Genomic DNA, 24,382 nt, shown 5'->3' with positions numbered 1-24,382 from the left:
GATCTCAGCCTCCTGAGTAACTAGGATTACAAGTGTGAGCCATCAACACTCAGCTTCGAAGAGTGATTCTTTTTTTTTATTGTAATTAGTAAAAGGGTTACACGATATTTGCCAGATAGAAGGTGCATTAATTCACATACATTGATACCCTTTCACATGTCTTGGTACCCATTTCCCTCCCCCCCACACACACCCCCCAGGAAGAGTGATTCTTGAATTAAGAGAAAGAGAATCCAGAAAGGATAGTGGACTTTTGTGCCTGGCGCTCAGGATGCCACCAAGACATGTTTAAAAAAATGTGTTTTATGTATCATAGAAAAAGAAGAAGTATGTATATGCATGTCTCTCACAGCCAGCCTGGGGAAGAAACAGTTGTGGAATAAAAGTCTTGGAGAGCTACACTAGGTTGTGTTTCTCAAATTCAATCCACTGTAGACCAAGCCATCCGTACCATCACAGATTCCTCTTAGGGAAAGCTTGTCATAATGCATGATGTGTTTCTACTCTTTCTGACATGCTTGGTAAGATTCAGCTTCGCCACAGGCACCGTAAGGCTGAGGGCGTTGTTATGCAATTTGGACTCTCTAAAAACACTTACAGATTGACAGGCTGACACTGAATGGTGAAGTTCCTTAAGTTTTAGAAATGTGTTTATCTGTTCTCTTAAAGTAGAATCATCGCTAAGTTTACCATGGACTCAATCTATTGTGAAATATTCCCAATGACCAAGAAAGAAGACAGCCTCCACCCACACTTAATGAATGTTGCCTTGCTTATTTGCTCCAATTTTTATTCAAAACAAAACAAAACATCAGCGAGGTATAATAACTTGAGCCTGCCGCGAATCCTAGCTACTTAGGAGATGGAGATCAGGAGATTATAGTTTGAGGCCAACCTAAGCAAAATGATTCCATCTCAACTAATGGCTTGGAAGTGGTGGTGTAGCTTAAGTGGTAGATAGGCTGGCTGCCTTGAGCAAAAACTGTCAAAAGAGAGCAAGAGGACCTGAATTCAAGCCCACTACTAGCACAAAAAAAAAAAGAAAGAGAAAGAAAGAATAAAAGAAAGAAAAAAGAGAGGCTGAGTTTGGTGGCTCACCTGTAATCCTAGCTACTCAGGAGGCTGAGATCCGAGGATCGCAGTTCAAAGCCAACCAGGGCACTAAAGTCCATAGACTCTTATCTCTAATTAACCACCAGAAAACCAGACGTGGTGCTGTGGTTCAAAGGGTAGGGAGGTAGCCTTGAACTGAAGGGAAAACGCCGAGGCCCAGAGTTCAAGTCCCACGATCAATCAAAAAAGTAACAAAGAGGGCCGGGAGTTTGGCCTAGTGGTTAAAGTGCTTGCCTAGCATGCATGAAGACCCGGGTTCAATTCCTCGGTACCACATACATAGAAAAAAGCCGGAAGTGGTGCTGAGGCTCAAGTGGTAGAGCTCTAGCCTTGAGAAAGTCCAAGGACAGTGCTCAGGCCCTGAGCTCAAGCCCAGGACTGGCAAAAAAATAAATAAATAAATAACGAAGAGAGTTAGTGTGTGTCATACACACACTAGGTACAGTGTGTGTGCAGTGACATATTCCTGTCATCTCCACTGACATAGGGCTGTAGAGAATCACATCCCAGTCCTAAAGCAAAATCGTACCTTGGAAATAATCAAGAAAAAAGGGGGTTGAAAGCATATATCAAGTGGTAGAGTGCCTGCCTAGCAGAGAGTGAGGCCTAATAGTCACTTTCCACTACCATCAAATCAATCACAAATTGAACGTCATCCAGACCCCATTACCATGCCCCACTCCTACCCTCCTCAAAGGGGTCACTGCTCCAGAACCTTACATTTCCATTCTGTCTATATTTTTACATCCTTACTATGAATAAACTGATAAGCAATAAATATCGTATAACTTGCTTTTATACTTTTACCAAAAGGGAGATTTTCACACTGTACTTATCATGCAACTTCCTGGTTTTCAGCAACTTATGGATGCAATTGAAATGTGAACATGTTTTTGCAATGGAACAGGAATGTCTCATCTATTCACTGTGAAGTATTGTATGAATATACACAGCTTATTATTCATTTTCTGTGGATGGACATGTTCGTTGTTTTCATTTCATCTGTTGCACAATAAGCTAGAAACATCCTCTGCCCACTTCCTTGAATTACATACACTGCACCAGCTTCTAGGAAGAGAGCCAGGTTCAGAGAGAACCCTACGTTACCAAATTTGTTTACACTTGTACTCCTCTCTATGATTCCTAGATCTTGCTACTCTCTGTCATTTTCTATTTTTGTGAGTTTGACAAATTATTATATATATTACATATACATACTTTATTTTACATTTTCCTGCTCGCGCTGTGTGCATGTTAGACAGTCATTCTGCATGTACTCTTAATTTTTACTGAGTTGATGCTTTTTTTCTTTTTCTTTTTCTTTTGTTTGCCAGTTCAGGGCCTTCAACTCTGGGCCTGGGTACTATCCCTGAGCTTCTTCTGCTCAAGGCTAGCACTCTACCACTTGAGCCACAGCATCCCTTCTTGGCTTTTTCTGTTTATGTGGAACTGAGGAATGGAACCCAAGGCGTCTGGCATGCTAGGTAAGCACTACCACTAAGCCACGTTCCCAGCCTTTTTTTTGTTTTTTGTCAGTCATGGTGCCTGGATGCTGTTCCTGAACTCTTCCGCTCAAGGCTAGCATTCTACCACTTTGAACCACAGCACCACTTCTGGTTGTCTGATGGTTAATTGGAGATATGAGTCTCATGGTGTTTTGTGCCTGAGCTGGCTCTGAACTGCGATTCTCAGAGCACAGCCTCCTGAGTAGGAAGGGTGACAGCATGAGCCACTGACACCCAACTCAGCCTCTTTTTCTTATAGACAATCAACCCATCACTTTTCCTTTTCCTCTTTCCTCAAACTTCCCGCATCTCTCACTTCCCCTTACTTTTAGCTGATGACCTTATTTCTTACCTCACTGAGAATATAGAAGGAATTCAAAGAATATCACCAGCCATCTAAACATGCTCTCCCCTCTGTGGCAGTGAAACTATGTGTTCCCGTGGAAAGCCCACACTTGAGCTTTTTTCTATGGATCCCACTCCTTCTCGTTTCCCTAAGAATATTATTATTCTTTAGTGAACCTTTCCTCACCGGATGCCAACACTTTGTATATTTCCTGTCTTAAACAAAAACCAGATACTTAGCCAGGTGTGGTGATACACACCTGCAATCCCTGCACTCAGGAGACTTAAGCAGGAGGATCAACAGTTCTAGGCCAGCCTGGGCTACATAATGAGGCTCTGTCTCAACCGCAAGCATATGCCCTCTTCAGCTATCATCTGTTTTCCTTCCTTCCTCTGTAGAAAACTCAAAGATGAGACCATGCTCACGCCTGTAATCCTAGCTACTCAGGAGGCTGAGATCTGAGGATCAAGGTTCAAAGCTAGCCTGGGCACAAAAGGACGTGAGACTCTTTTTCCTTTTACTAATTCCTTTTCTTCTCCCCCAGTTTTAAAATTAGACTTCTCCAAAGCACAGGTTCTCAGATCTTTCTTCCTTCTGGTTACTCAGTGCCATGATTTACACATCGCCTACACTGACCCATCCCAAATTCTTATGTCAGGATTTGCTCCCCTCCCTGGTCTCTGGATGTATTGTTTGGCTGTTCACCTGAAGTCTGATAGGCATCTGTCATTTAACATGATTAAAGCCAAGTTCTTTTTGTTCTCCCCAAACCAGCTCCTCCCACAGACTTTATCCTTCATTGAAAAGTACCACATTTAACCCACTGACTTGGACCTTAATTTCTCTTTTCTCCCATCCTAAAGCAAGCAAATAAGATTTTCCCTCTTTTCTAAGTGTGGTAGAACAGGTCCATTTCCCTCCCAGGGCATGTCGTGATACTTTCAGCTCCAGGTTCTCCACTTACACCTCTCCTATCTACCTTCTGCATGGCATCTAGAGCAATCCTTATAGAAGGCTAGTCATATCTGCCATTCGGTCAAATCCTCCAGTGGCTTCCCACACCCTTTCAATGTCCTTGCCACATCCTTTCCCCTCCTGTATAGTCTTCCTCTACTTCCTCAATTCATCTTCTATTATTCCTTTCTCCACAACTGTACCCATACTGGCCTTCTTGTTCTTCAAAGCCCATGTATATTCCTGCCTTTGTGCATGCTAGGCAAGCACTGTAACCACCAAACTATATCCCAGCTGGTTCTATTACCTAAGATTTTAGTCTCTCAGATATTCACAAGCAAAATTCCCTTGGTTCCTTCAACTCCCCACTAAGGTATATCTTATTAAAAAGTCTTTATTGACCATCTTGTATCAAAAAGCAATACAACTAGAGAGATGGCTCGTGCCTGAAATCATATCTCCTTGAGATGAAAAAAGATCAGGAAAATCATGGTTCAAGATCAACCTAGTTGAAAAGTTAATGAGACTCCATCTCATCCACTAGCTGAGTATGATGGGGCTACCTGGCATCCTAGCTACGCTGGAAGAATAAATAGGAGGGTTAGAGCTGGGCAGGGTGTGGGAAGAGGAAAGGGCTCATGTTTGCAATCCTAGTTACTCTGAAGGCTGAGATTTGAAGGACTATCATTTGAAACCAGCCTGGATGGAAAAGTCTATGAGACTCCCTCTTCAAAATCAACAGCAAAAGTCTGTGCTGCAGGCATGACTCAAGTAGTAAAATGATAGTCAAGTAAGCAAGCAAGCCAAGAAAGTGAAGGCTTCCCTAAGTTCAAACCCCAGTACCAGAGGAAAAAAAAGTGAGGGGGTGGGGATTCAGGTCTAAGTCTGCTTGGGCATAAACATGAAACCCTAGTCCAAAAGGGCTAAAGGCATGACTTAACTTGTAGAATGCATGCTTGCTTTGTGTGTGCAAGGCCCTCTGTTCCATCCCCAGTACCATCCAAAAAATAAAGCAAGGAAAGAGCTGGGTGCCTATGGCTCATGCTTATAAGCCTAACTACTCAAGAGGCTGAGAATGAAGTTTCAAAGTCAGCTTAAGCAGAAAAGTCCTAGAGACTCTATCTCCAATTAGCCAGCAAAAACAAACATAAAAATGATGGGGGCTCACAGCAAATCGTGGGGCAATGAGCTCAAGGTACTGGTCCCAAACCCAAACGACCAAAATAAGAGCAACTGGGCACTACCCTTGCTCTGTCTGTTAGCTGCATGACACTGATATGTGAATTCTTTACTGCGAATACAAAGCATTAGAAGAGTCAGGATTTCCTTTCATTCACTGTTGTATCCTCAAGCCACTGTTCAGGACAAAATACCAGCTCAATGAACATTTGAAGAATGAATGAACAAACTATGTAACTCAAAGATTAAAATTTTGTGTTCATTGCATGTAGTTCTTAATTTGACTTCAATTTGTTTTTGTGTACAGCTTAAAATAAGGATGTAAAGAACTAGGGGTTTAGTTCAGTGGCAAATCACTTACCTGGGAAGCCTGGGGTTAGATCCCTAGTACCATCAAACAAAAGCAAAAGAACTCTTGAACTAGGAATGTAGTTTGTTGTTGTTGTTGTGTGTATAGGTCCTAGGGCTTGAATTCAGGACTGGGCACTGTCCCTGAGATTCTTTTGCTCAAGGGTAGTAGCACTCTACCACTTGAGCCATAGCTCTATTTCTGGACTTTCAGTAGTTTATTGGAGATAAGAGTCCCATGGACTTTCCTGTCCAAGCTGGTTTTGAACCATGATTTTGAAATCTCAGCTTCCTGAGTAGCTAGGTATGAGCCACTAGTTTGCTTTTGTTTTTATGTTTTGTTTATACTAGTCCTGGAGCTTGAACTCAGGGCCTGGGTGCTGTCCCAGACCTTCTTTTGTTCAAGGCAAGTACTCTACTACTTAAGCCTTTTGGCTTCTTGGTAGATTTTTGGAGATAAGAGGCTCATGGACTTTCCTGCCCAGACTGGCTTTGAACCATGATTGTCAGATCTCACCCTCCTGAGTGGCTAAGACTACAGGCATAAGCCACCAGCTCTCCCACAGATCCAGTTATATTAAATGTGAAAAAACAATCATGCCATTGCCATGTATTGCTTGTTTCTTCTTTCTAATGACTTACAATCACACAATTGTCATTTTTTCACATTTTTACCTATCTGAGGGTCTGTTTCTAGATTTTCTCTGTTCTATTCTGTTGCTTTATTTTTCCTATCCTTGTCCCAATAACTATTGTATTTATCATAGCATAGCAGTAGCATTTTATATGTAATAAGGCAAGTAACCTTTTTCCTTTTTCAAGACTCTTCATGTTATTTGTGGTTTCACAAATGAGTTCCATATAGGAAGAAAACCCCGAGTCCAAGGCGAACCCAGGCTCCTCAGTGAGACACTACCTCAAAAAGCAAAAAGCAGGACTGAGAGCATGGTCTAGTGGTAGAGTGCTTGCCTAGCACACATGAAACCCTGAGTTTGAGTCCTCCATACCACATACATAGAAAAAAGCCGAAAGTGGTGCTGTGGCTCAAGTGGTAGAGTACTAGCCTTGAGAAAAACCTAAGGACAGTGCTCAGGCCCTGAGGTCAAGCTCCAGGACTGGCAAAAAAAAATAAAAAGCAACTATTGAGATGGGAATTGTGTTGGCTTCATATATTAAAGTTGCAACAGATGGGTGAACTTTAGTGAGATTCTGCCCCCTCCAAAAAATAAATTTAAGGGGTCTAAGAGCATAGCTTCGTGGTAGATAGAGTGCTCACCTAGCATACATAAAGTCCTGGGTTCGATTTCTCGGTACCACATACGCAGAAAAAGCCAGAAGTGCTGCTGTGGCTCAAGGCAGAGCACTAGCCTTGAGCAATAAGTGTCAAGGAAGATGCCCAGACCCTGAGTTCAAGCCACAGGACTGGCAAAAAAAAAATTAAGGGCTGAGAATGTAGTTTATAGTATCCCTGGCATGTGTGAAACTGAGTTTAATACCAAGTAACACCATAAACACACACACACACACACACACACACACACACACACACACACACACACACACAAATGAAGCCATTTATTTTGCTGATCATCTCTCTTGAGTTGTTTCACTTTGTTATTTTTATTTTTATTTTTTTGCCAGTCCTGGGCCTTGAACTCAGGGCCTAGGTGCTGTCCTTGGGCTTTCTCAAGGCTAGAGCTTTACTACTTGAGCCATAGCACCATTTCTGACTCTTTTCTATGTATGTGGTACCGAGGGATCGACCCCGGTCTTCCTGCATGCTAGGCAAGCACTCTACCACTAGGCCAAACTCCCGGCCCACTTTGTTCTTTTTATAGAGGTGTGAAGGTTGGTGATGTGTAGTTGGTAGATGCTAGTTAAATGGGTTCGTTAGTTTTTAATTTTCCTTCCACTCCTTTCTACCAACTTATCAGGTCTCCTAATCAGTGGCAGCCATTATTTTCATATTTGGCTCATTATGAAGAAATATTACATACTTCTTAGATGGCACTTATGATTTAGATAATCTCTGTTCCTTTGTATAGAACAATAGGTTGTACAACTGTCATACACATTACTTTTTCACTTAATCTTAGACATCGTTATGGGTACTGCTGAAATCATTCTTTTCAGTAATTACAAATAGTATTTGTGTTGTATAGATGTTAGTATAATGTGATCAGTCTTTTGCCAGTATATATAGTACTGTCATTAATACAATTTTTTTCATGTATCACTTTGATTATTAGTTTGTGGATAAACAATACTTTGTCCAATTGTTCTGCTATACCAATGTGCAATAGACTCTTCTAGAGACCAGAAAACCCAAGATAAAGGCACCAACAAATTCAAACTATTCTGAAGCCATTTCCTGGTCCTTTCTATGCCACAGTCTGATGGAAGGAACTCCCTTAGGCTTTTATTTAAATTTAAAAGCAAATAGTTTAGTCGTGGCACCAATGGTGCAATCCTGTAGTGCTAGCTACTCAGTAGACTAAGTTCCAAAGGACCAGAGAGGATTGAAGTTCAAAGCTAGTCCAGCCAGAACAAATTGGGAAACTCCATCTGCAAATTAACCAACAAAAAGCAGAGCAGGGGATATAGTTCAAAAGAGGAGGAGCACCTACTGAAAAGCCAAGCAAGCACCAAGCACTGAGCTCAAATCCCAATACTGCCAAAGAGAAAAATACTTAATTTTGTCATTATCTGGAAAATACAAGTTTAAAATAAAACATTTTGATATGTCATCAAGTGTCATTTTTGTAATATTATGCTTATTCCAATTGTAAAGATATATACCATTAAAAATTTCTGAAATCCGGGCCGGGAGTTTGGCCTAGTGGTTAAAGTGCTTGCCTAGCATGCATGAAGACCTGGGTTTGATTCCTCGGTACCACATACATAGAAAAAAGCCAGAAGTGGTGCTGAGGCTCAAGTGGTAGAGCTCTAGCCTTGAAAAAGTCCAAGGACAGTTCTCAGGCCCTGAGCTCAAGCCCAGGACTGGCCAAAAAAAAAAAAATCTGAAATCAAAGATTTTACCTACAAATGAAAACAGATGGCTTATGCTATGTCTATCCATTAAATAGTCCATATTTGGTTTTTTATAATAAGGACTATTGTCTAGAAACAGTATAAAATAAGGCAAACTTTTGGAAATTCAATAATAAAATTATAGGAAAACTTGTCAACTCCTCATTTTCCTTTGGGAGCCACCTGCAGCTACCAGACAAGTAGCATGGTGTCAGAGCCTGGGTTCTGCAAAGCAGAAATCACCTTTGACCTCTAACTCAGTCACTTGCCAAAAGGCTCTGTTTGATGTCTTATCACTATCAGATTTCAGCCCTAAAAGTGGTGGCACAACTATTCAGATCATAGGGAAAAAAATGTAGAAAGTGAAATGGTAGCTCAAAACGTTTTGTAAGAATTACATGTAATGTTGGGAGCTGGTAATTCACACCTGTAATCCTACCTATTCAGGAAGCTGAGATCTGAGGATCATGGTTCAAAGCCAGACCAGGAAGAAAAGTCTATAAGACTCTTCCCTCCAATTAACCACCAAAAAGCTGAAACTGAAGCTGTAGCCTGTAGCTGCCGGGAGAACAGCCCCTCCCCTTCCTCTTCACCTGCCTGAAACTAGTAATCATCTGACTGTCTGTGAGTCAGCAAAGGATCCAGGCTCTGAGGTCACTTCTTCTTCTGCTGAGGTCCCTTCCTGAATGGCCCTGGTCCTAGCTCCCTCCAACAGTGAGAGGTTCTCCAGGCACTGAGATCGCTGCCACATCCTCCTCCTTCTTCCTCTCTTTCACTCTGCTTCATCTTTTCTCTCTTTTTACTTTATGAGATGCATTTATTAAACAACGAAATTGTTTCATTTTTTAATTTTTTAACGTTATTGTACAGAAAAGTTACAGTTAATTAAGTTACATAATGAGTACATTTCTTTTTGGACAGTATATTTCCCTCCCTAGCTCTCTTCCAGTCCGTGTGTGTGTGTGCGTGTGTGTGTGTGTGTCTCTCTCTCTCTGTCTCTCTCTCTCTCTGTCTCTCTCTCTGTCTACCTGTCTCCCCCCCTCTTCGTCTCTCTTTGGTGTTTCTACTGAGTCTTCTCAGGCCCTGGTTTGTGCCTTAGCCTTTTCACTAAAAGCTGGCACCCTACCATTTGAACCATAGCTTTATTTCTAACTATTTGTTAGCAACTGGATAAAAGTCTCATGGATAATCTGTCTGGACTAGCTTTGAAACATGATCCTCAGATCTCAGCCTCCCGGGTACTAGGATTACAGGTGTGAGCCTTCACCACTTAACTTCTTTCTCCTTAGGTCTCTCAATGCTACAAAAATCTACTGCACTCTCCTAATTCACTTACTCTCTTTGATTTTGTTGTTGTTGTTTTCATTCATTTTTTTTTGCCAGTATTGGGGGCTCAAAATCAGAGCCTGGTACTTTCACTCAGCTTTTAAATGTATGGCTGAACCGAATCTCCAGTCTGGCTCTGCTTTTTGTTTTGCCTTGCTTTGTCTCCCCCGCCTCCCTCTTTCTTTTCTTTCTTTTTTTTTTTTTCTGTCTGAACTGGCTTCAAAGCATGATCCTCAGATTTCATCTTCTTGAGTTCTAACTCGGCATGAGTCACTGGCACCCAGGTTTTTGTTGTTGTTGTTGTTGTTTTGCCAGTCCTGGGCTTAAGCTCAGGGTCTGAGCACTGTCCTTGGATTTTTCTCAAGGCTAGAGCTCTACCACTTGAGCCTCAGCACCTCTTCTGGCCTTTTCTAAGTATGTGGTACCAAGGAATTGAACCCGGGTCTTCATGCATGCTAGGCAAGCACTCTACCACTAGGCCAAACTCCCGGCCCAGCACCCAGTTTTGACTTTCGATTTGCAAGGATTTGTTCTTTCTTCCTAACCCCACTTTCAGCATAGCACTCTGATGAGGTGGTTGAGCCAAGTGGAGTCGAACCACCACTCAGGATTGAGTCCCTGTTCCTCCAGTAATCCCCTGAGAACTCAAGCAAGGTACTTCTCAGTTTCCTTCTGCATATTTGATAATAGAACTACACACTCCACAGGGCTATTGTGCTAATCAAATAAAACTTAATGTGTTTAAAGCCTTTAAAGGCTTCCTGGCAGTTATTAAATGCCTAATAAAGTTAGCTATTTTTATTTTTAATTTTGCAGAATTGAATTCAAATAATGTAATTGGTTTTCTTTCTTTCTCTTTAATCCGTCCCTTCTCTGCCATCGAAATAGGAATCTGTGGCTCTATTCATAAAAACCCCTATGGGTATATTCCTATATATTTGATTTTTAGAATGAAGAAAGGCTTCAAACAAAGCCAGAATCACCATAAAGAACGAGGAAAACTGGAAAAATATTAAAAACTAGACCAGGTGCTAGTGCCTCATACCTACAATCTGAGCTACTCAGGAGGCTGAGATCTAAGGATCACTGTTCAAAGCCAGCCCAGGCACCTGAGTACCTGAATAGAGTTAGGCCAGGGTTAGGCTGAGTCACAGCACTTTGAACTTGGAATTGAACAGAGAGGCGGTACAGAGCTTTAAACATGGGCCAGATTTGATCATTTAAGGCTTTAAGATCAGGCTCAGAATTGAGCAATTTTCCTTAAGAACTTGACTGTTTCCTCCCCGTGACGAGTGACCTGTGGAGCTGAAACTCAATAGCAGCATTCTGTTCAGCAAAACACAGAGAACAGCCAGAAATTGAAGTTGTCCCTTGTAAGTCCCTGGACCTCTAAGCCCCGTGGCTTTTTTTAAGGTCCCTCTTGAAGCTCAGGATTTAGCGCCAAGATTTTTCTCTGTGTAGCCCAGTGGGCTTCCTGACTCAGTACCCGAGTCCTCGGCTCACTGCAGTGGTCACTCACCCTTGTTTTGGAAGTGGGAACGGGAGGTGCCGGGGGAAGTAGAGAGCTCATCAGGAGTGAAGAATCCTAATTCTTGAAAATACTGACACTGATTAAAAACACTGCCACTGACTCAGGAAAACAGGGCAAGGGGTCTTTTATTTACCACAGGACTACAACTAGTCGGATAGTAGAGTGTAGCCCCATCTTTCATTCAACAGGGTTTTTAAAGGCAAAGAACCACATGCAGGTGGGTATACATATGAGAATGCAGACACACAAAACTTTGTGAGTTAGCAATTACAGAGAGGTAAATACAGATAACAGATAATGAATGCTAGTGATTACAAATAAGAAATCTAGGGATGGTGCTGAATACAAATTTTAAAAAATCTAGGGATTACAGATAACAGATAATGAATTTTTCTTGCAGAACCATTAAGAACAAAGTTTACATTCCATGTTACTCTTTCTTTATGACTCCTCAAGAAGGAACAAAGTTTATAACCCAGATAATTTTTCCTTTTCCTTAGCAAATATCCAACCACTTTTGATCTTGTTATTTTTGGGTTCTTACTCCCTTTTGGCCTCTCTATGACCTTTGCCTTTAAGGGCTAATTGGTGGACCTATGAACTGCCAGCCCTTGAATAAAAACAAAGACCATACATGTTGGATAGAGACCAGGCCTCATCCCAGGCATTTAGGATAGTGCAGGGAGCAGGGCTTCCCTGGGGCTAAACACAGCCCGAGAAGGCCCTCAGAGAGCCTCTTGGCTCTCCCCATTCAGCCAGATAGCTATAATTTAAAAGATTGATGTCGGCACAGGGAGTTTGGCCTAGTGGTAGAGTGCTTGTCTTGCATGCACAAAGACCCGGGTTCAATTCCTCGGTACCACATACATAGAAAAAAAGCTGGAAGTGGTGCTGAGACTCAAGTGGTAGAGCTCTAGCCTTGAGAAAGTCCAAGGATAGTGCTCAGGCCCTGAGCTGAAGTCCAGGACTGGCAAAAAAAAAAAAAGAGATTGATGTCCTACCTCTTAGAGGACAGCCCCCCCCCCACCTTCCTGGCTAAGTGTCAGGGATGTCAGCGACTCAATCATCTTATTTATTGCTCCAGCATCTAGTTAGGAGCCTAGGTGGCTGTGGCTCAGTTATTTATTTTAATTTTCCTTTGTGGAATATATTACAGTTTTCTAGGTTGTTAAAAGGAGAAATTTACCTTGTTGGTCCTGTGGATGGGCTTAAAGCTGGCCCAAGATCTCAGGAGAGCTGGAGGATAAGAACAAACTCACCAAGGAAGCCTTAATATGAGTTCAGCACTAATGTAAGCAAATCAGCACACAGGACCACACAGAGGCAGGCTAGAAGGAGAATTATAAGGCTTATTAGGGGGTCCTCTTATCCCCAGGAGAGGGAAAGATGGCATCTAGGCGAATCCAGGTGGAGAAGAGATAATGGAGGAGCTTAGATGGGCGGAGAGACCAGATGGGCAGAGAGGCCCTGTGGGGCCCCTGGCCCAGGGCAGGGTGAAGTTACCAGTTTCCCTGGGAAATGCAGTGGGAGGGGCTGAATATTAACAAATATGCTCACCAGGACTTATCATCATGAAAATCAAAATCAGTCTAAATATCCAGTGTCAATGAAATGATAAGGAAAATAGACCACCTATACAATAGAAATCCTTTCACATATACACACAATGTTATTATTAAATAAGGTTATCAAAGGACAACTTACAAATTTCATGCAGTATTCAAACACTCTTACTATACACACATAGAAATAACATATAAATTTGTTGTGTTTATTAAGACAGGTTCACACTATGTAGCTCATGTTAGCCTTGACCTCTTGAGTCTCCTGCCTCTTGGGGGCAGAGATTACAGGCATGAATTGCCATACCCAGCATAATGGTATTTTAAAATATATAGGGAAGAAAGAAATAAAAAATCTTAGCCAGCATAAAAGAAATGTAAATTAAAACAACTCTAAGATTCCACCTCACTCCAGTTAGAATGGCCATGATCAAGAAATCCCCTGGTGGGGATGTGGCCAGGAGGGATCACTACTACACTGTCGGTGGGAGTGCAAACTCATTCAACCACTATGGAAAGCAGTATGGCAGTTCCTCAAAAGACTAAACATAGAGCTCCCCTATAACCCAGCAATTCCACTACTTAGCATTTACCCAATCGTCCAGAAACAAGGGCATACTAAATCCACTAGCACAATGATGTTCATTGCAGCACTATTTACCATAGCAAAGATATGGAACCAACCTAGATGCCCCTCAGTTGATGAGTGGATCAACAAGATGTGGTATTTATACATAATGGAATTCTATGCTGCCATCAGAAAGAATGACATTGCCCCCATTTGTAAGGAAATGGAAAGACAGAAAAAATCATAGTAAGTGAAGTAAGCCAGACTCAAAGGAACATAGGCTCAATAGTTTCCCTCATTTGTCATAATCAGTAGAAGCCTTGGGCTCTCCTAGCAGAGATTTACAATAGAGCAAAACCTAGATACATAAGGCCATATAGGATGATGCTAAATGAAAGGACCTCCAGGATATAGAAACAAAAACCATATAATGAGTGATTGTTGTCCTTAATGTACTGTTATCTCTCGTCTCTTTTGCTGTCCCTTGGTTATCTCATATTGTTACAGTATTTTACCTTGTTATCTGATATTTTATGTATATATATATGTTTATTTGGTTATTTGAAATAGAATAGGGAAGGGGGTAAGGAAATGGGAACCAAGACATGAGAAAGAGTATCAGTGTTTGTGAAGTAATGCACCTTCTATCTGGTGAATATAATGTAACCCTTCTATTAATTACAATAAAAATATGAAAAGAATCTTAGCCAGGCACTGGTGGCTCACCCCTGTAATCCTAGCTACTCAGATGGCTAAAACCCAAGGTTCCCAGTTCAAAGCCAGCCCAGACAGGAGCCTGTGAGACTCTTATCTCCAGTATATCCTGGAAGTAGCTCTGTGGCTCAAGTAGTAGATGTTAGCCTTGAGCAAAAGGAGCTCTGGGACAGTGCCAGGCCCAGAATTCAAGCCCTAATACTGACAAAAAAAGAAGAAGAAGAAAGAAAACTCCATTATAAAACGTAAAACTATTGTAAATAAGAGGAAATTCTCAAGTCTCAGAAATTGAGACTCAGGGCGGGAGTGTAGCATGGTTGATAGAGTGTTTGCCTAGCATGGACAAAGCCCTGGGTTCAATTCCCTGGTACCACATACACAGAAAAGGCTGAAAGTGATGGTCTGGCTTAAATGGTAGAGCACCATCCTTGAGAAAACTCAAGGACAATCCCCAGGATTGGCAAAAGCAAAAAGAATTTGAGACTCCAAAGTCAGTATGGTAAGAGAGAGAGATGAAATCAGGCAGAAAAGAGAATGTTAGGCTGGTGATAGATACTCAGGGCGTAGGGACTGGGGTGGAACTAAGGCCACAGGCCACAGGTTCATGATAGGTAGGGATCTTGTCTTGACCTGACTCCCTCCAAAACCAGAGATGAACGATCCAAACCTTCTTGTATATTAATCCAAATTCCTCAACAAAATAAGACCAATAGGACCTGTATTCTGATGTCTTCACCCATGATCTCCAGGAGACAGCTGCCTGTCAGAAAAGCATATCACTGACAACAATTTCAGTGAGTCCACTGTTTGTGAACGTCAAGGTAATAAACAGAAAGAACCACCTGTAAAACATGTGTAACTCTGGCCAGAGTGTTCTTTTCTGACCAGAAAGACTAAATAGTACTACTAAAGGTGAACCATCCTTAGCAGACTATGAAGAAAATGTCAAGCCCTGGTAGAAACCCATCTCCTCTAATGGTTCAAAGTCAACCTGGGCAGACAAATCCAAGAAATTCTCATCTCCAGTTAACAAGCAGAAAGCCAGATGTGGAGTGTGGCTGAAATAATAGAGTACCAGCTTTGAGCAAAAGCCAAGCAAAGCTGGTTCATGCCTGAAATCCTAGCTATTTGAGGGGCTGAGATCTGAGGATTAGAGTTCACAGCTAGCCAGGCAGAAAAGTCCGTGAGATTGTTATCTCCAGTTATCCACCAAAAAAAAAACAAAAATGGAGCTGTGGCTCAAGTGGTAGAGCACTAGACTTGAGCAAAAGAAAAAAGAAAAAAGCTCAGAAACAGTGCCCAGGCCCTAAATTCAAGCTGTAGCAGCCCCTAAACCCTCTCCCTAAGAAAAAAGCCAAGCAAAAGTGTGAAGCCCTGCGTTCAAGCCTCAGTACTTCACACACACACACACACACACACACACACACACACACACACACACACACACACACACACACCTCATCTCCAGCAGCAGTGGAAGACAATTGAAATTGAACAGGGCAGTTAGTTTGGGCTTTAGAGCTTTGGACTTCCTCCCCAGTTTTGATCATTATCTGGGCGTGTTTTTTCTTCCCCTGTCACCTGTCTGAGAAAAGGCTAAGTAGGTGACAGTTCCAGGGCTTGGTGACATCCTGTCCCAGGGAGGGTGTGATACCCCAGGGAACTGCCTCAGCAGTTCCACAATTATAATCCACAGTTATAAGTCACTGATATATAAATCCCAAATTAATTGATTGGCCTTCAGTAAGTATAAATATCAAGTAAGCAGTTCCTTCCTAGACTCAGAAAAAGAACTTCTTTCCAAGCAGGACCCTGATGGTGCAGGGGGATCGGCCCTGGGGTCCTCTTGTGGGGTGAGGCTTCTGGTGCCTTCTCTTTTCCATGGGGGCTCCCCGGGCTCACACTTGCTTCTCCTGTGATGGGAAGAGGGACACTCAAAGTCCACAGGCACTCCCAGGTGACCGCTGTGGAAAGGTCATCTTCTGCATGTCATATAGGCGAAAGAAACCATTAGGGGCTCCCCTGCTTGAGCTAAATCCCTTCCAAGATTCAGTTCTCGTATCCTGCCATGCTGGACCACCCAGAGCCTTCTTTGATAAGGGGGTCTGTGGTAAGAACAGCAGCAAGCCTGGGGAACTAGGGGAGAGAATTCAGAATCCGGAATAGTCTGTAAGATGTACTGTCTGGTCTACTCGTGGCAGAGAGTGACACAACTATGATCTCTACAGTTTCTGGGAAACATTGGGGGAAGATGTTACTCTTTAAATGTGCCCAGTGACAAGTAAGGTGAAATAAGGTGGTTGAACGTAAGTAATTTCTTGCATCCAGCCTGGTGCCTCTGGCCGGTTGAATGGAATTCTCCACCCAGTGCTGAAAAGCCCAGAGGTGAGAGATGCTATTACTTAAAAGCCCAGAGGGCTCTGCTTGCCTTGGGAAAGCTTTGCATGCAGAGAATAAAAGTCTGGGAGAAGGTGAAGCTCCCCTCCCCCAGGTGATTGGTGTGCCTGAACCCCTGGAGATAGGGGTGGGCACTTGACTGACAGGTTACTTTGCCTGTCAGTCCAATACCTAGGACTGGGAGTTTCCTATGACCCTGCCTCCTGACCTGAGCCTGTTTAAGTCAGGACCAGCCTAGGTGCCCTTGGGCCATGCCATGTCTCCATGTTTGCATCCTGTGTCCTGTATCCTGTTTCCTGACTGGTTCTCTGGTCACCCTGGCATTCCAGTTCAACTGTCCATCAAAGCTGAATTGGCTTGTTGGTATTGTATTTGTTATCTCTTTCCTCCCCAACCTGTTTCCTAATTGTATTAAGTGTTTTCTGGCTGCTGGTCTTTGAGATGGATCTGGGAGCCTAGTGGTAGAGTTCTTGCCTAACAAGTATGAAGACCACATACATACAAAAGGCCAGAAATGGTGCTGTGGCTCAAGTGGTAGAGCTCTAGCTTTGAGAAAGCCCAAGGACAGCACTCAGGCCCTGAACTCTAGGCCATGGAACTGGCAAAAATAAATAGATAAATATTTATTTTCAATGAAAACAGGGTCTGGGTTGAGTTAAATAAAAACTGCAGTTTTATAGCATTCTTTAGTTCCCAGTAAGGGGTCAAATTCCCAGCTCAGTTTCCCGACTTAGTCTAGGGGCTTTTTATTCTAAGGGACCCTTATACCTGGAGCAGGAAAACTCAGATAAACACCAAGATCCTGAGTTCAAGCTCCAGGACCAACACACACATACACACACAAATCTTGTGAGATGTTGCTCCAAGATTGAGCTGAGGAAAAGAAGCCTTGACTTCTTACTAACCCAGGCCTAGAAGGGTGGAACCACATGTGGTCACAGACACACAACCTATGTTGCTATGTTGGAGGATTGAAGTTTTGAGGGTTGAGACTGCTGCCACTCAGCAGAAAGGAAGCCATACTGAGTCACCTTCGATTCTTCCGGAGTAGACCACAAGAAGAGTGGTCCATGGTGTATTGTGACAACCAGACCAGGGTGGAAGGCTAGAGGAATGGAATCACAGGTCACATCCAGCTCTACAAGTCCCAACAAAGCATTACAGAAGAGTCTATTTTAGACATTTGCCAGATTCAAAGATATGAGTGATAACTCTCCTGTCCCCTCCCCGGCTCCCTTCAAGTCTGGTCAGAAAGGAAGCAGAAGCCCCTGGCCTCTTGCAGATCACAGAAGAAAGGAAGTAGAATACCTTCAAGCCAAGTAGAAAGTGATTATTTCCTTGGTTGAATGATTGACAAAGCCAACTGATAGCACAAGGCTGGGAGTTTGAATCTCAGTACCAATACAACAACAACAAAACAACTTCACAGGAATCTCATATGCTGCTGCTGTTCATGTACACAGATGCAAACTCTATGCCAGGTGCTACCAAACATAAAAGCATACCACTGATTTTTGGGTTTTGCCAGTCCAAGGATTGCCTGTGCACTGTCCTTGGGCTTTTTCCTCAAGGCTAGAGCTCTACCACTTGAGCCCCAGCACTACTTCTGGCTCTTTTTTTTTTTCCTATGTATGTAGTACACAGGAATCAAATGCAGGTCTTCGTGCATACTAGTCAAACACTCCACCACTAGGCCAAACTCCCGGTCCCAAAGCATATATATTCTTTAATCCAGCCTAAATATGTATTGTGTATGTATCCTGGCCATGGTAAAAGGATATGCTTTGCAGTCTTGTTTATAATAGCAGAAGATTCTAAATGACCTTAAAAGTCCATTAGTGCCAGGCATTAGTGGCTTTGGAAGCTGAATTCTGAGGATTACGATTCAAAGCCAGCCTAGACAGGAAGGTCAAAGACTTAGCTCCAATTAACCACCCAAAAAAAGCAGGAAGTTGGTGAAGCACCAACACTGAGTAAAAAAAAAAACAAAGCTAAAGAAGAATGCCCAGATCCTGAGTCCAAGCCCCAGAATTGGCACATACATATATACACACACAAATTCATTAGTGAGCAAATTAGTTAATTCCATCATGATATATATTACTATATTTGTAATATATTTTATATGTGTCTCAGTGAGCTCAGGCTACCATAGATGGCAATACCTAGATGGCTTTAAAAAAAAAAAAAAGACATTTATTTCTCTCAGCTTTGGAAGCTGACAAGTTCAGGATGCCTGATTGCTTGGTGAGAGCTTTCTTCCTGGCTTGTAGACTGCCACCTTCTGACTGCCTCTTGTAACTGATAGGAAGAGAGCTCTGGTGTGTCTGATTATAAATCTAATCCCAGGCTCTACCCCCAGGACATAATTTAACCTTAATGACTTCCTTACTCCCTATAGTCACCTGTGAATGGGGAAGGACAATTCAGTCCCCAGAACACAGTATAATTACCGTCCACAGCAGTACTGTGATGGCAGCTATACATGTGCAGAGAGACTGTTCAGTGGCAAACAGCTAAGCCCACAAAAACATACAGAGCTGGGAGCAAGGTACCCACCATTTGCCTTTCTCATCCACTCTACCCTTCCCGCCTGCCCTCTGCTCTGAGACACATCTGGGTGAACCACATCAGCAGGCACTCTGTCGTGTGGCTCCAGGCGGGTTCAGCCCAGGGCGGGCTGAGTAGGGGCAAATATCTGTGCCCCTGTAGCCTTCCTGCCACGCCTCAGCCAGCTGAGCAGCTCACACCATCGCCAGGAGGGGTCCTACCCACCCTGGGTACCAGTCAGTGTCTCTGTGCTTTGCCTACAGCCTGCCCACACCTTTGCAAACAGTGCTTGTACTAAACTCCATTCAAGCGACTCATTTGATGTGTGCCATCTGTTTTCTTCAGAACTCTCGCTGATATAGTCAATATGTTAACATTTGTGGGGGGAAAAAAGTGTGTGTGTGTGTGCACATGTGTCTACGCTTAGCAAATCGCTGGGAAAATGCACAAGAAATTGTCTTGAGGGAAGGAAAGTGGGTCACTAGGGTGGAGGGCAGGAGGAAGGGGGTTTTTTTAACTGTAGCTTTTCTTTCCCATTGGAGTTCTGTATTAGATGCATACATGACTTATTCAACAATATTTTTTAAGTTGTCAGGGATTGTGGCTGGGGCCTGCAATTCTAGCTTCAAGAGGCAGAGATTGGAAAGATCACAGTGTGAGGTCGGTCTGGGAAACATCCTTTCAGGCTGGGTCCAGTGATGTTCACTTGCCACCCCAGCTTCTCACCGAGTACAAACAGAAGGGTCAGGGTCCAGGCCCATGTGAGCATAGACAGAAGATTGTGTCTGAAAGAAAACTAAAGCTAAATGAGATTGAAGTGTGATAGAGTATCTGCTCAGCAAGTAAAAGGCTCTGAGTTCAAATCCCATAGCACCAACCTAAAAATGGTCATAATGATTTAATGTTTTAAAGAATAATTAGTCAAGACTACAGAGGGACTTGATAACAGTGGGCCCCCTGCTCTGAGTGTGGCTTCTCAACTCACCAACCACAGCTCACCCATTGTTTAGCATCATCTCTATTCTTTTATCGCATTCATCATACTTCAGTAGTCGCTGTTCCATCTCATTATTGTTGGCAAAGGTCATTCAGAAACCGCACTACCCTTGGGCCGGGAGTTTGGCCTAGTGGTTAAAGTGCTTGCCTAGCATGCATGAAGACCCGGGTTCGATTCCTCGGTACCACATACATAGAAAAAAAGTCAGAAGTGGTGCTGAGGCTCAAGTGGTAGAGCTCTAGCCTTGAGAAAGTCCAAGGACAGTGCTCAGGCCCTGAGCTCAAGCCCAAGACTGGCAAAAAAAAAAAAAAAAAGAAACCGCACTACCCAGGTAGGCTGCAAACTCAGCTCTGTTCCCTAGATTTGGCTAATTTATCAACTGTACACTATTTAGTCTCCTTCTTCTGGTGATGGGGTGACCACCACAGCCTGTCAGCTCTTCTTCCTTTCCAAATTATCTGACTCAATCATAGTTCCTTAAATCAACCAAACTCTCTTTAAACAAAAAGACAAAAAGAAAACATCTCTAAATGGTACATGCAATTATATACAAGTATATAATTGATGGATAAAATTAATCCTTGGTGTGCATTTTTCAGAGAAGAGCTGCTGCATAAGAAGCAAATGGAACAGAATCTCTCCTGCCCCCAAAGAAAGTGAGATGCTTACTGTTCATTTCCTGGCTAACTTGGCCTGAAGCTAGAAGAGAAACCCCAGGACACATTTGCATAAAGATCCTGGCGCCCTTGCCCCAACTCTGTGCAGCAATCTGACTCTGGTTATGGTCCCATGAGGATGGCCACTATCAAAGAACTGGCCTGGCACCGCTGCTGAGAACTGACACCCACTGCTGTCCCTATCTGCGAGCACACCTTCCCCCCAACCCTCTCTGCATACTGAAAGCACCAACCCAAGTGTCCTCTCATGCAGAGTCTCTGCTGGAAGGGCTCATTACTGTCCTGTTAAATAGACCCAGATCCTCCATCTGGCAAAACCAAATGAGCTTTCTTTCTCCCCATCCCCACCTCCACACTAGTACTTGGACTTGAACCTCAGAGCCTGACATCTGACTCTTAGTCTTCACACTGGGCTGGTGCTGTACAACTTGGGCTACAGCTTCACTTCTGGCTTTGTGGTGGTTAATTAAAGAATCTCACAGACTTTTCTGCCCAGTCTGGCTTCAAGCCATGACATTCACATCTCAGCCTCCTGAGTAGCTCAGACCATAGGCCACCGTCAATAGGTATGACGTGAGCTTTCTTTTATGTCCCTGAAGTGTTTGGGGCCTGGATTGTTCCATTTGGTGTCCTCTGTGACTCTCCTAGGCTTTTTATGGTCAGGCTTTGCCTCTGTGTAAATCCATGGTGAGATCTAGAGGGGCTTATGGAAAGCACAGTGGCTGTCCCTTTGTGCTGCGGTGTATCGGAAAAACAAAGGTTGGGTGATTTAATAACCATCACCAGATCTTGCAATTCTAAGGCTGAAAATGATATGATAGCTAAGTTCTTTGTGAAGATTCTTCTGGTGGCATTCTAGATGGCATTCTTGTTCTGCCCTCACAGGGCAGTGAGAGTTTGAGTCCTGTCATCTCCTCTAAGGAGTTAGACACCTAATTTCCCCCCAAAGGTCCTCCAAATACACTAAGGAACAGTTTCAGAGTATAGATTTGAGGAGGAACACAAACCACTGGAGTATGTATCCACTAAATGATGGTTTAGTGCCAGGCCCTGCGCCGAGACCGTCACCATCTTATACCATCCTGCTAAATCCTCCCCACACCCACCAGGGAGGTGTTAATATTTACCACAACATATTTAATTCATTTCATGCTTGCAACAGCTCTATGAGTCCATCCCCATTTTACACAGGAGAAAAGTGAGTCACATAGCCAGATGCCAGTGGCTCATGCCTATAATCCTAGCTATCCAGGAGGTTCGAATCTGAAGATTGTGGTTCAAAGCCAATCCAACCAGGAAAGCTTGTGAGACTCTTTAGCAAAAAGCCAGAAGTTCAAGTTATATAGAGTGCTAGCTTTGGGGGGCGGGGGAAGCTAAGGGACAGTGCCCAGGGCCTAAGTTTCAAACCTTGGAAATTATTGGTTGTCCACCTTTGCAGGATGGCAGAGAGGTCCAGCTTCAGCCATGCTTGTGCCTTTCCTAACCCACTTTCAACACCACTTCAGGAACAAGCAGATCTCAGTGCTCCTCTGCCCCTGCCTCCACCCTGGGCGAAGGACGTAGGGAGGGACACAAAGTTAAGGATACAAAAGAGACACATGCGGCTGGGAGTTTGGCCTAGTGGTTAAAGTGCTTGCCTTGCATGCATAAAGCCCCGGGTTCGATTCCTCGGTACCACATCCATAGAAAAAAGCCGGAAGTGGTGCTGAGGCTCAAGTGGTAGACTTCTAGCCTTGAGAAAGTCCAAGGACAGTGCTCAGGCCCTGAGCTCAAGCCCAGGACTGGCAAAAAAAAAAAAAGAGACACATGCCACACAGACTAGTGGCAATAACAGCACCAGACAGGGAGTTGGGAAGCTTGGGATCACAGGACAGCAGGAATGGGACGGGAGCCCAGAAGGAAGGAAGGAAGGAAGAGGACAGATAATGGTCCGCTCGCATCTCTGAGCAGTAAACCAGCCATGGGATGAACACACACAGTCCAACAGAACCTCGTGTGTCAGACAGGTGACCTTGGTCTGGGCAAGGAAGGTGTAGCAGGCCTCTGGCCTCCTACCACAAATGAATCCCCATCTCCCAGTCAGGCTCTTCCTGTTCCTGCTTTGTCATGTCTCCATGTAGCTAATTGCTAGTGTGGCCAGGGACTTCAGGAAGTCAACTGCCTTTGACAGGCCAAACCCTGAACCCAACTAGACTGAAATCCTGGGCGTCACACTCATCCCTAATTCACACACACACACACACACACACACACACACACACGAACCACATGCTTGTTAAAAAGCAAAAGCAAAAAACCACTGTGTCCTTGGGTCTCTGTCCTACCTCTTGGGTGGAGGAAGGATGCTCTAGAGCTGTCTCTCTAGCCCCCGCCCCCACAGGTTGTCATGGTGCCTGCTGCTCAAGCCTGCAATTGGACAGAGCCACAGAATGTCTCCATGGCAATAAAAAGGATCTGGGCAGAAAGGACGATTGGCCTTAGCAATGAACTCCTGGGAACACTCCCGGGAAATAAGCCTTTTCTGCAGGGGAGGAGGGTTAGAGGAGCGGCTCCTACTGGAGACAGATGCACTTCATTAGCCATTCTACTGGCCTAGGAGGCCCAGCTTTCTAACGGGAAATGCCTTCATTCCTCTAGCCATAGAGGATGCCAACTGTAGATTCCTGGCTGCACTTAGCCCCCCCCCTCAAAAAAAAAAGCATAAAGATACAGACTGCCTACCTTTGATGGTCTCTAGCCAATGCTCCCTGCCCACTCTATTTCTCCTCCTCCCTCTGTTCCCCAGTCTCTGCAGAGTTTAGCTTCTTTTCTCCCACTCTGATGTAGCTCTGGGAACTATGTGTCCCTGATACAGCTGATATAGTTTTTTTAAAAAGTGAAAGTGTATGTAGTTTTGTAGGGCTTTTGTTTGTTTTGGGGTTGTTTGTTTGTTTGTTTGTTTATATGTTGGGTACTAGTCTTGCGGCTTGAACTCAGGACCTGGGCACTATCCTTTAGCTTTTTTTTGCCCAAAGCTGATGCTCTACCAACTTAAGCCACAGCTTCACTTCTGAATGTCTACAACTTGATTGGAGATAAAATTCCCACTGACTTTTCTGTGCAGACTGGGTTGAAATACATATATTTGAACCCAAATATAATCTTAGATCTCAGCCTGCTGAGTAGGTAGGATTACAGGCATAAGGTACTGGTGTACAGCTTTGTAGGACCCTTGATAACAAAACAAACACAGCTCAGCTGGTCCTCAGCCTTTGCTTGGCTCCACCTCTTTGTGTATAGGCTTTGGCACAACTCAAACTCACTAGAAAAGGGAGGAGGCCATTAGCATTGTTGTTTGAAGTGCTCGCTCCCCCCTCCCCCCTGTCTCTGTCATGGGGCTTGAACTTGGCCTGGGCATTGTCCCTGAGCTCTTCAGCTGAAGACTACCACCCTACCCCTTGAGCCACAGTGCCACTTCCAGTTTGGGGGTAGTTAATTGGAGATAAGAGTCTCAGGGTCCTTAGTACCTGGGCTAGCTTTGACCCTTGATCCTCAGATCATAGCCTCCTGAGTAGCTAGGATTACAGGCATGAGCCACTGCACCAG

General features: G+C 43.7%; 1 long non-coding RNA gene across 1 annotated transcript in view; it reads left to right on the top strand.

Annotated features, from left to right (window-relative positions):
- LOC150055316 (uncharacterized) overlaps positions 1–24,382 on the top strand; it is a 129,033-nt gene that overhangs the window by 88,252 nt on the left and 16,399 nt on the right. The gene's annotated exons all lie outside the window — the stretch shown is intronic.

This window comes from Megascapheus bottae, chromosome 14, assembly GCF_031878675.1.
Source record: "Megascapheus bottae isolate mThoBot1 chromosome 14, mThoBot2.hap1, whole genome shotgun sequence".
Classification (NCBI taxonomy): Eukaryota; Metazoa; Chordata; class Mammalia; order Rodentia; family Geomyidae; genus Megascapheus; species Megascapheus bottae.
The sequence above is the reverse complement of the archived record's forward strand: the minus strand, read 5'-3'. Positions and strand labels throughout refer to the sequence as shown.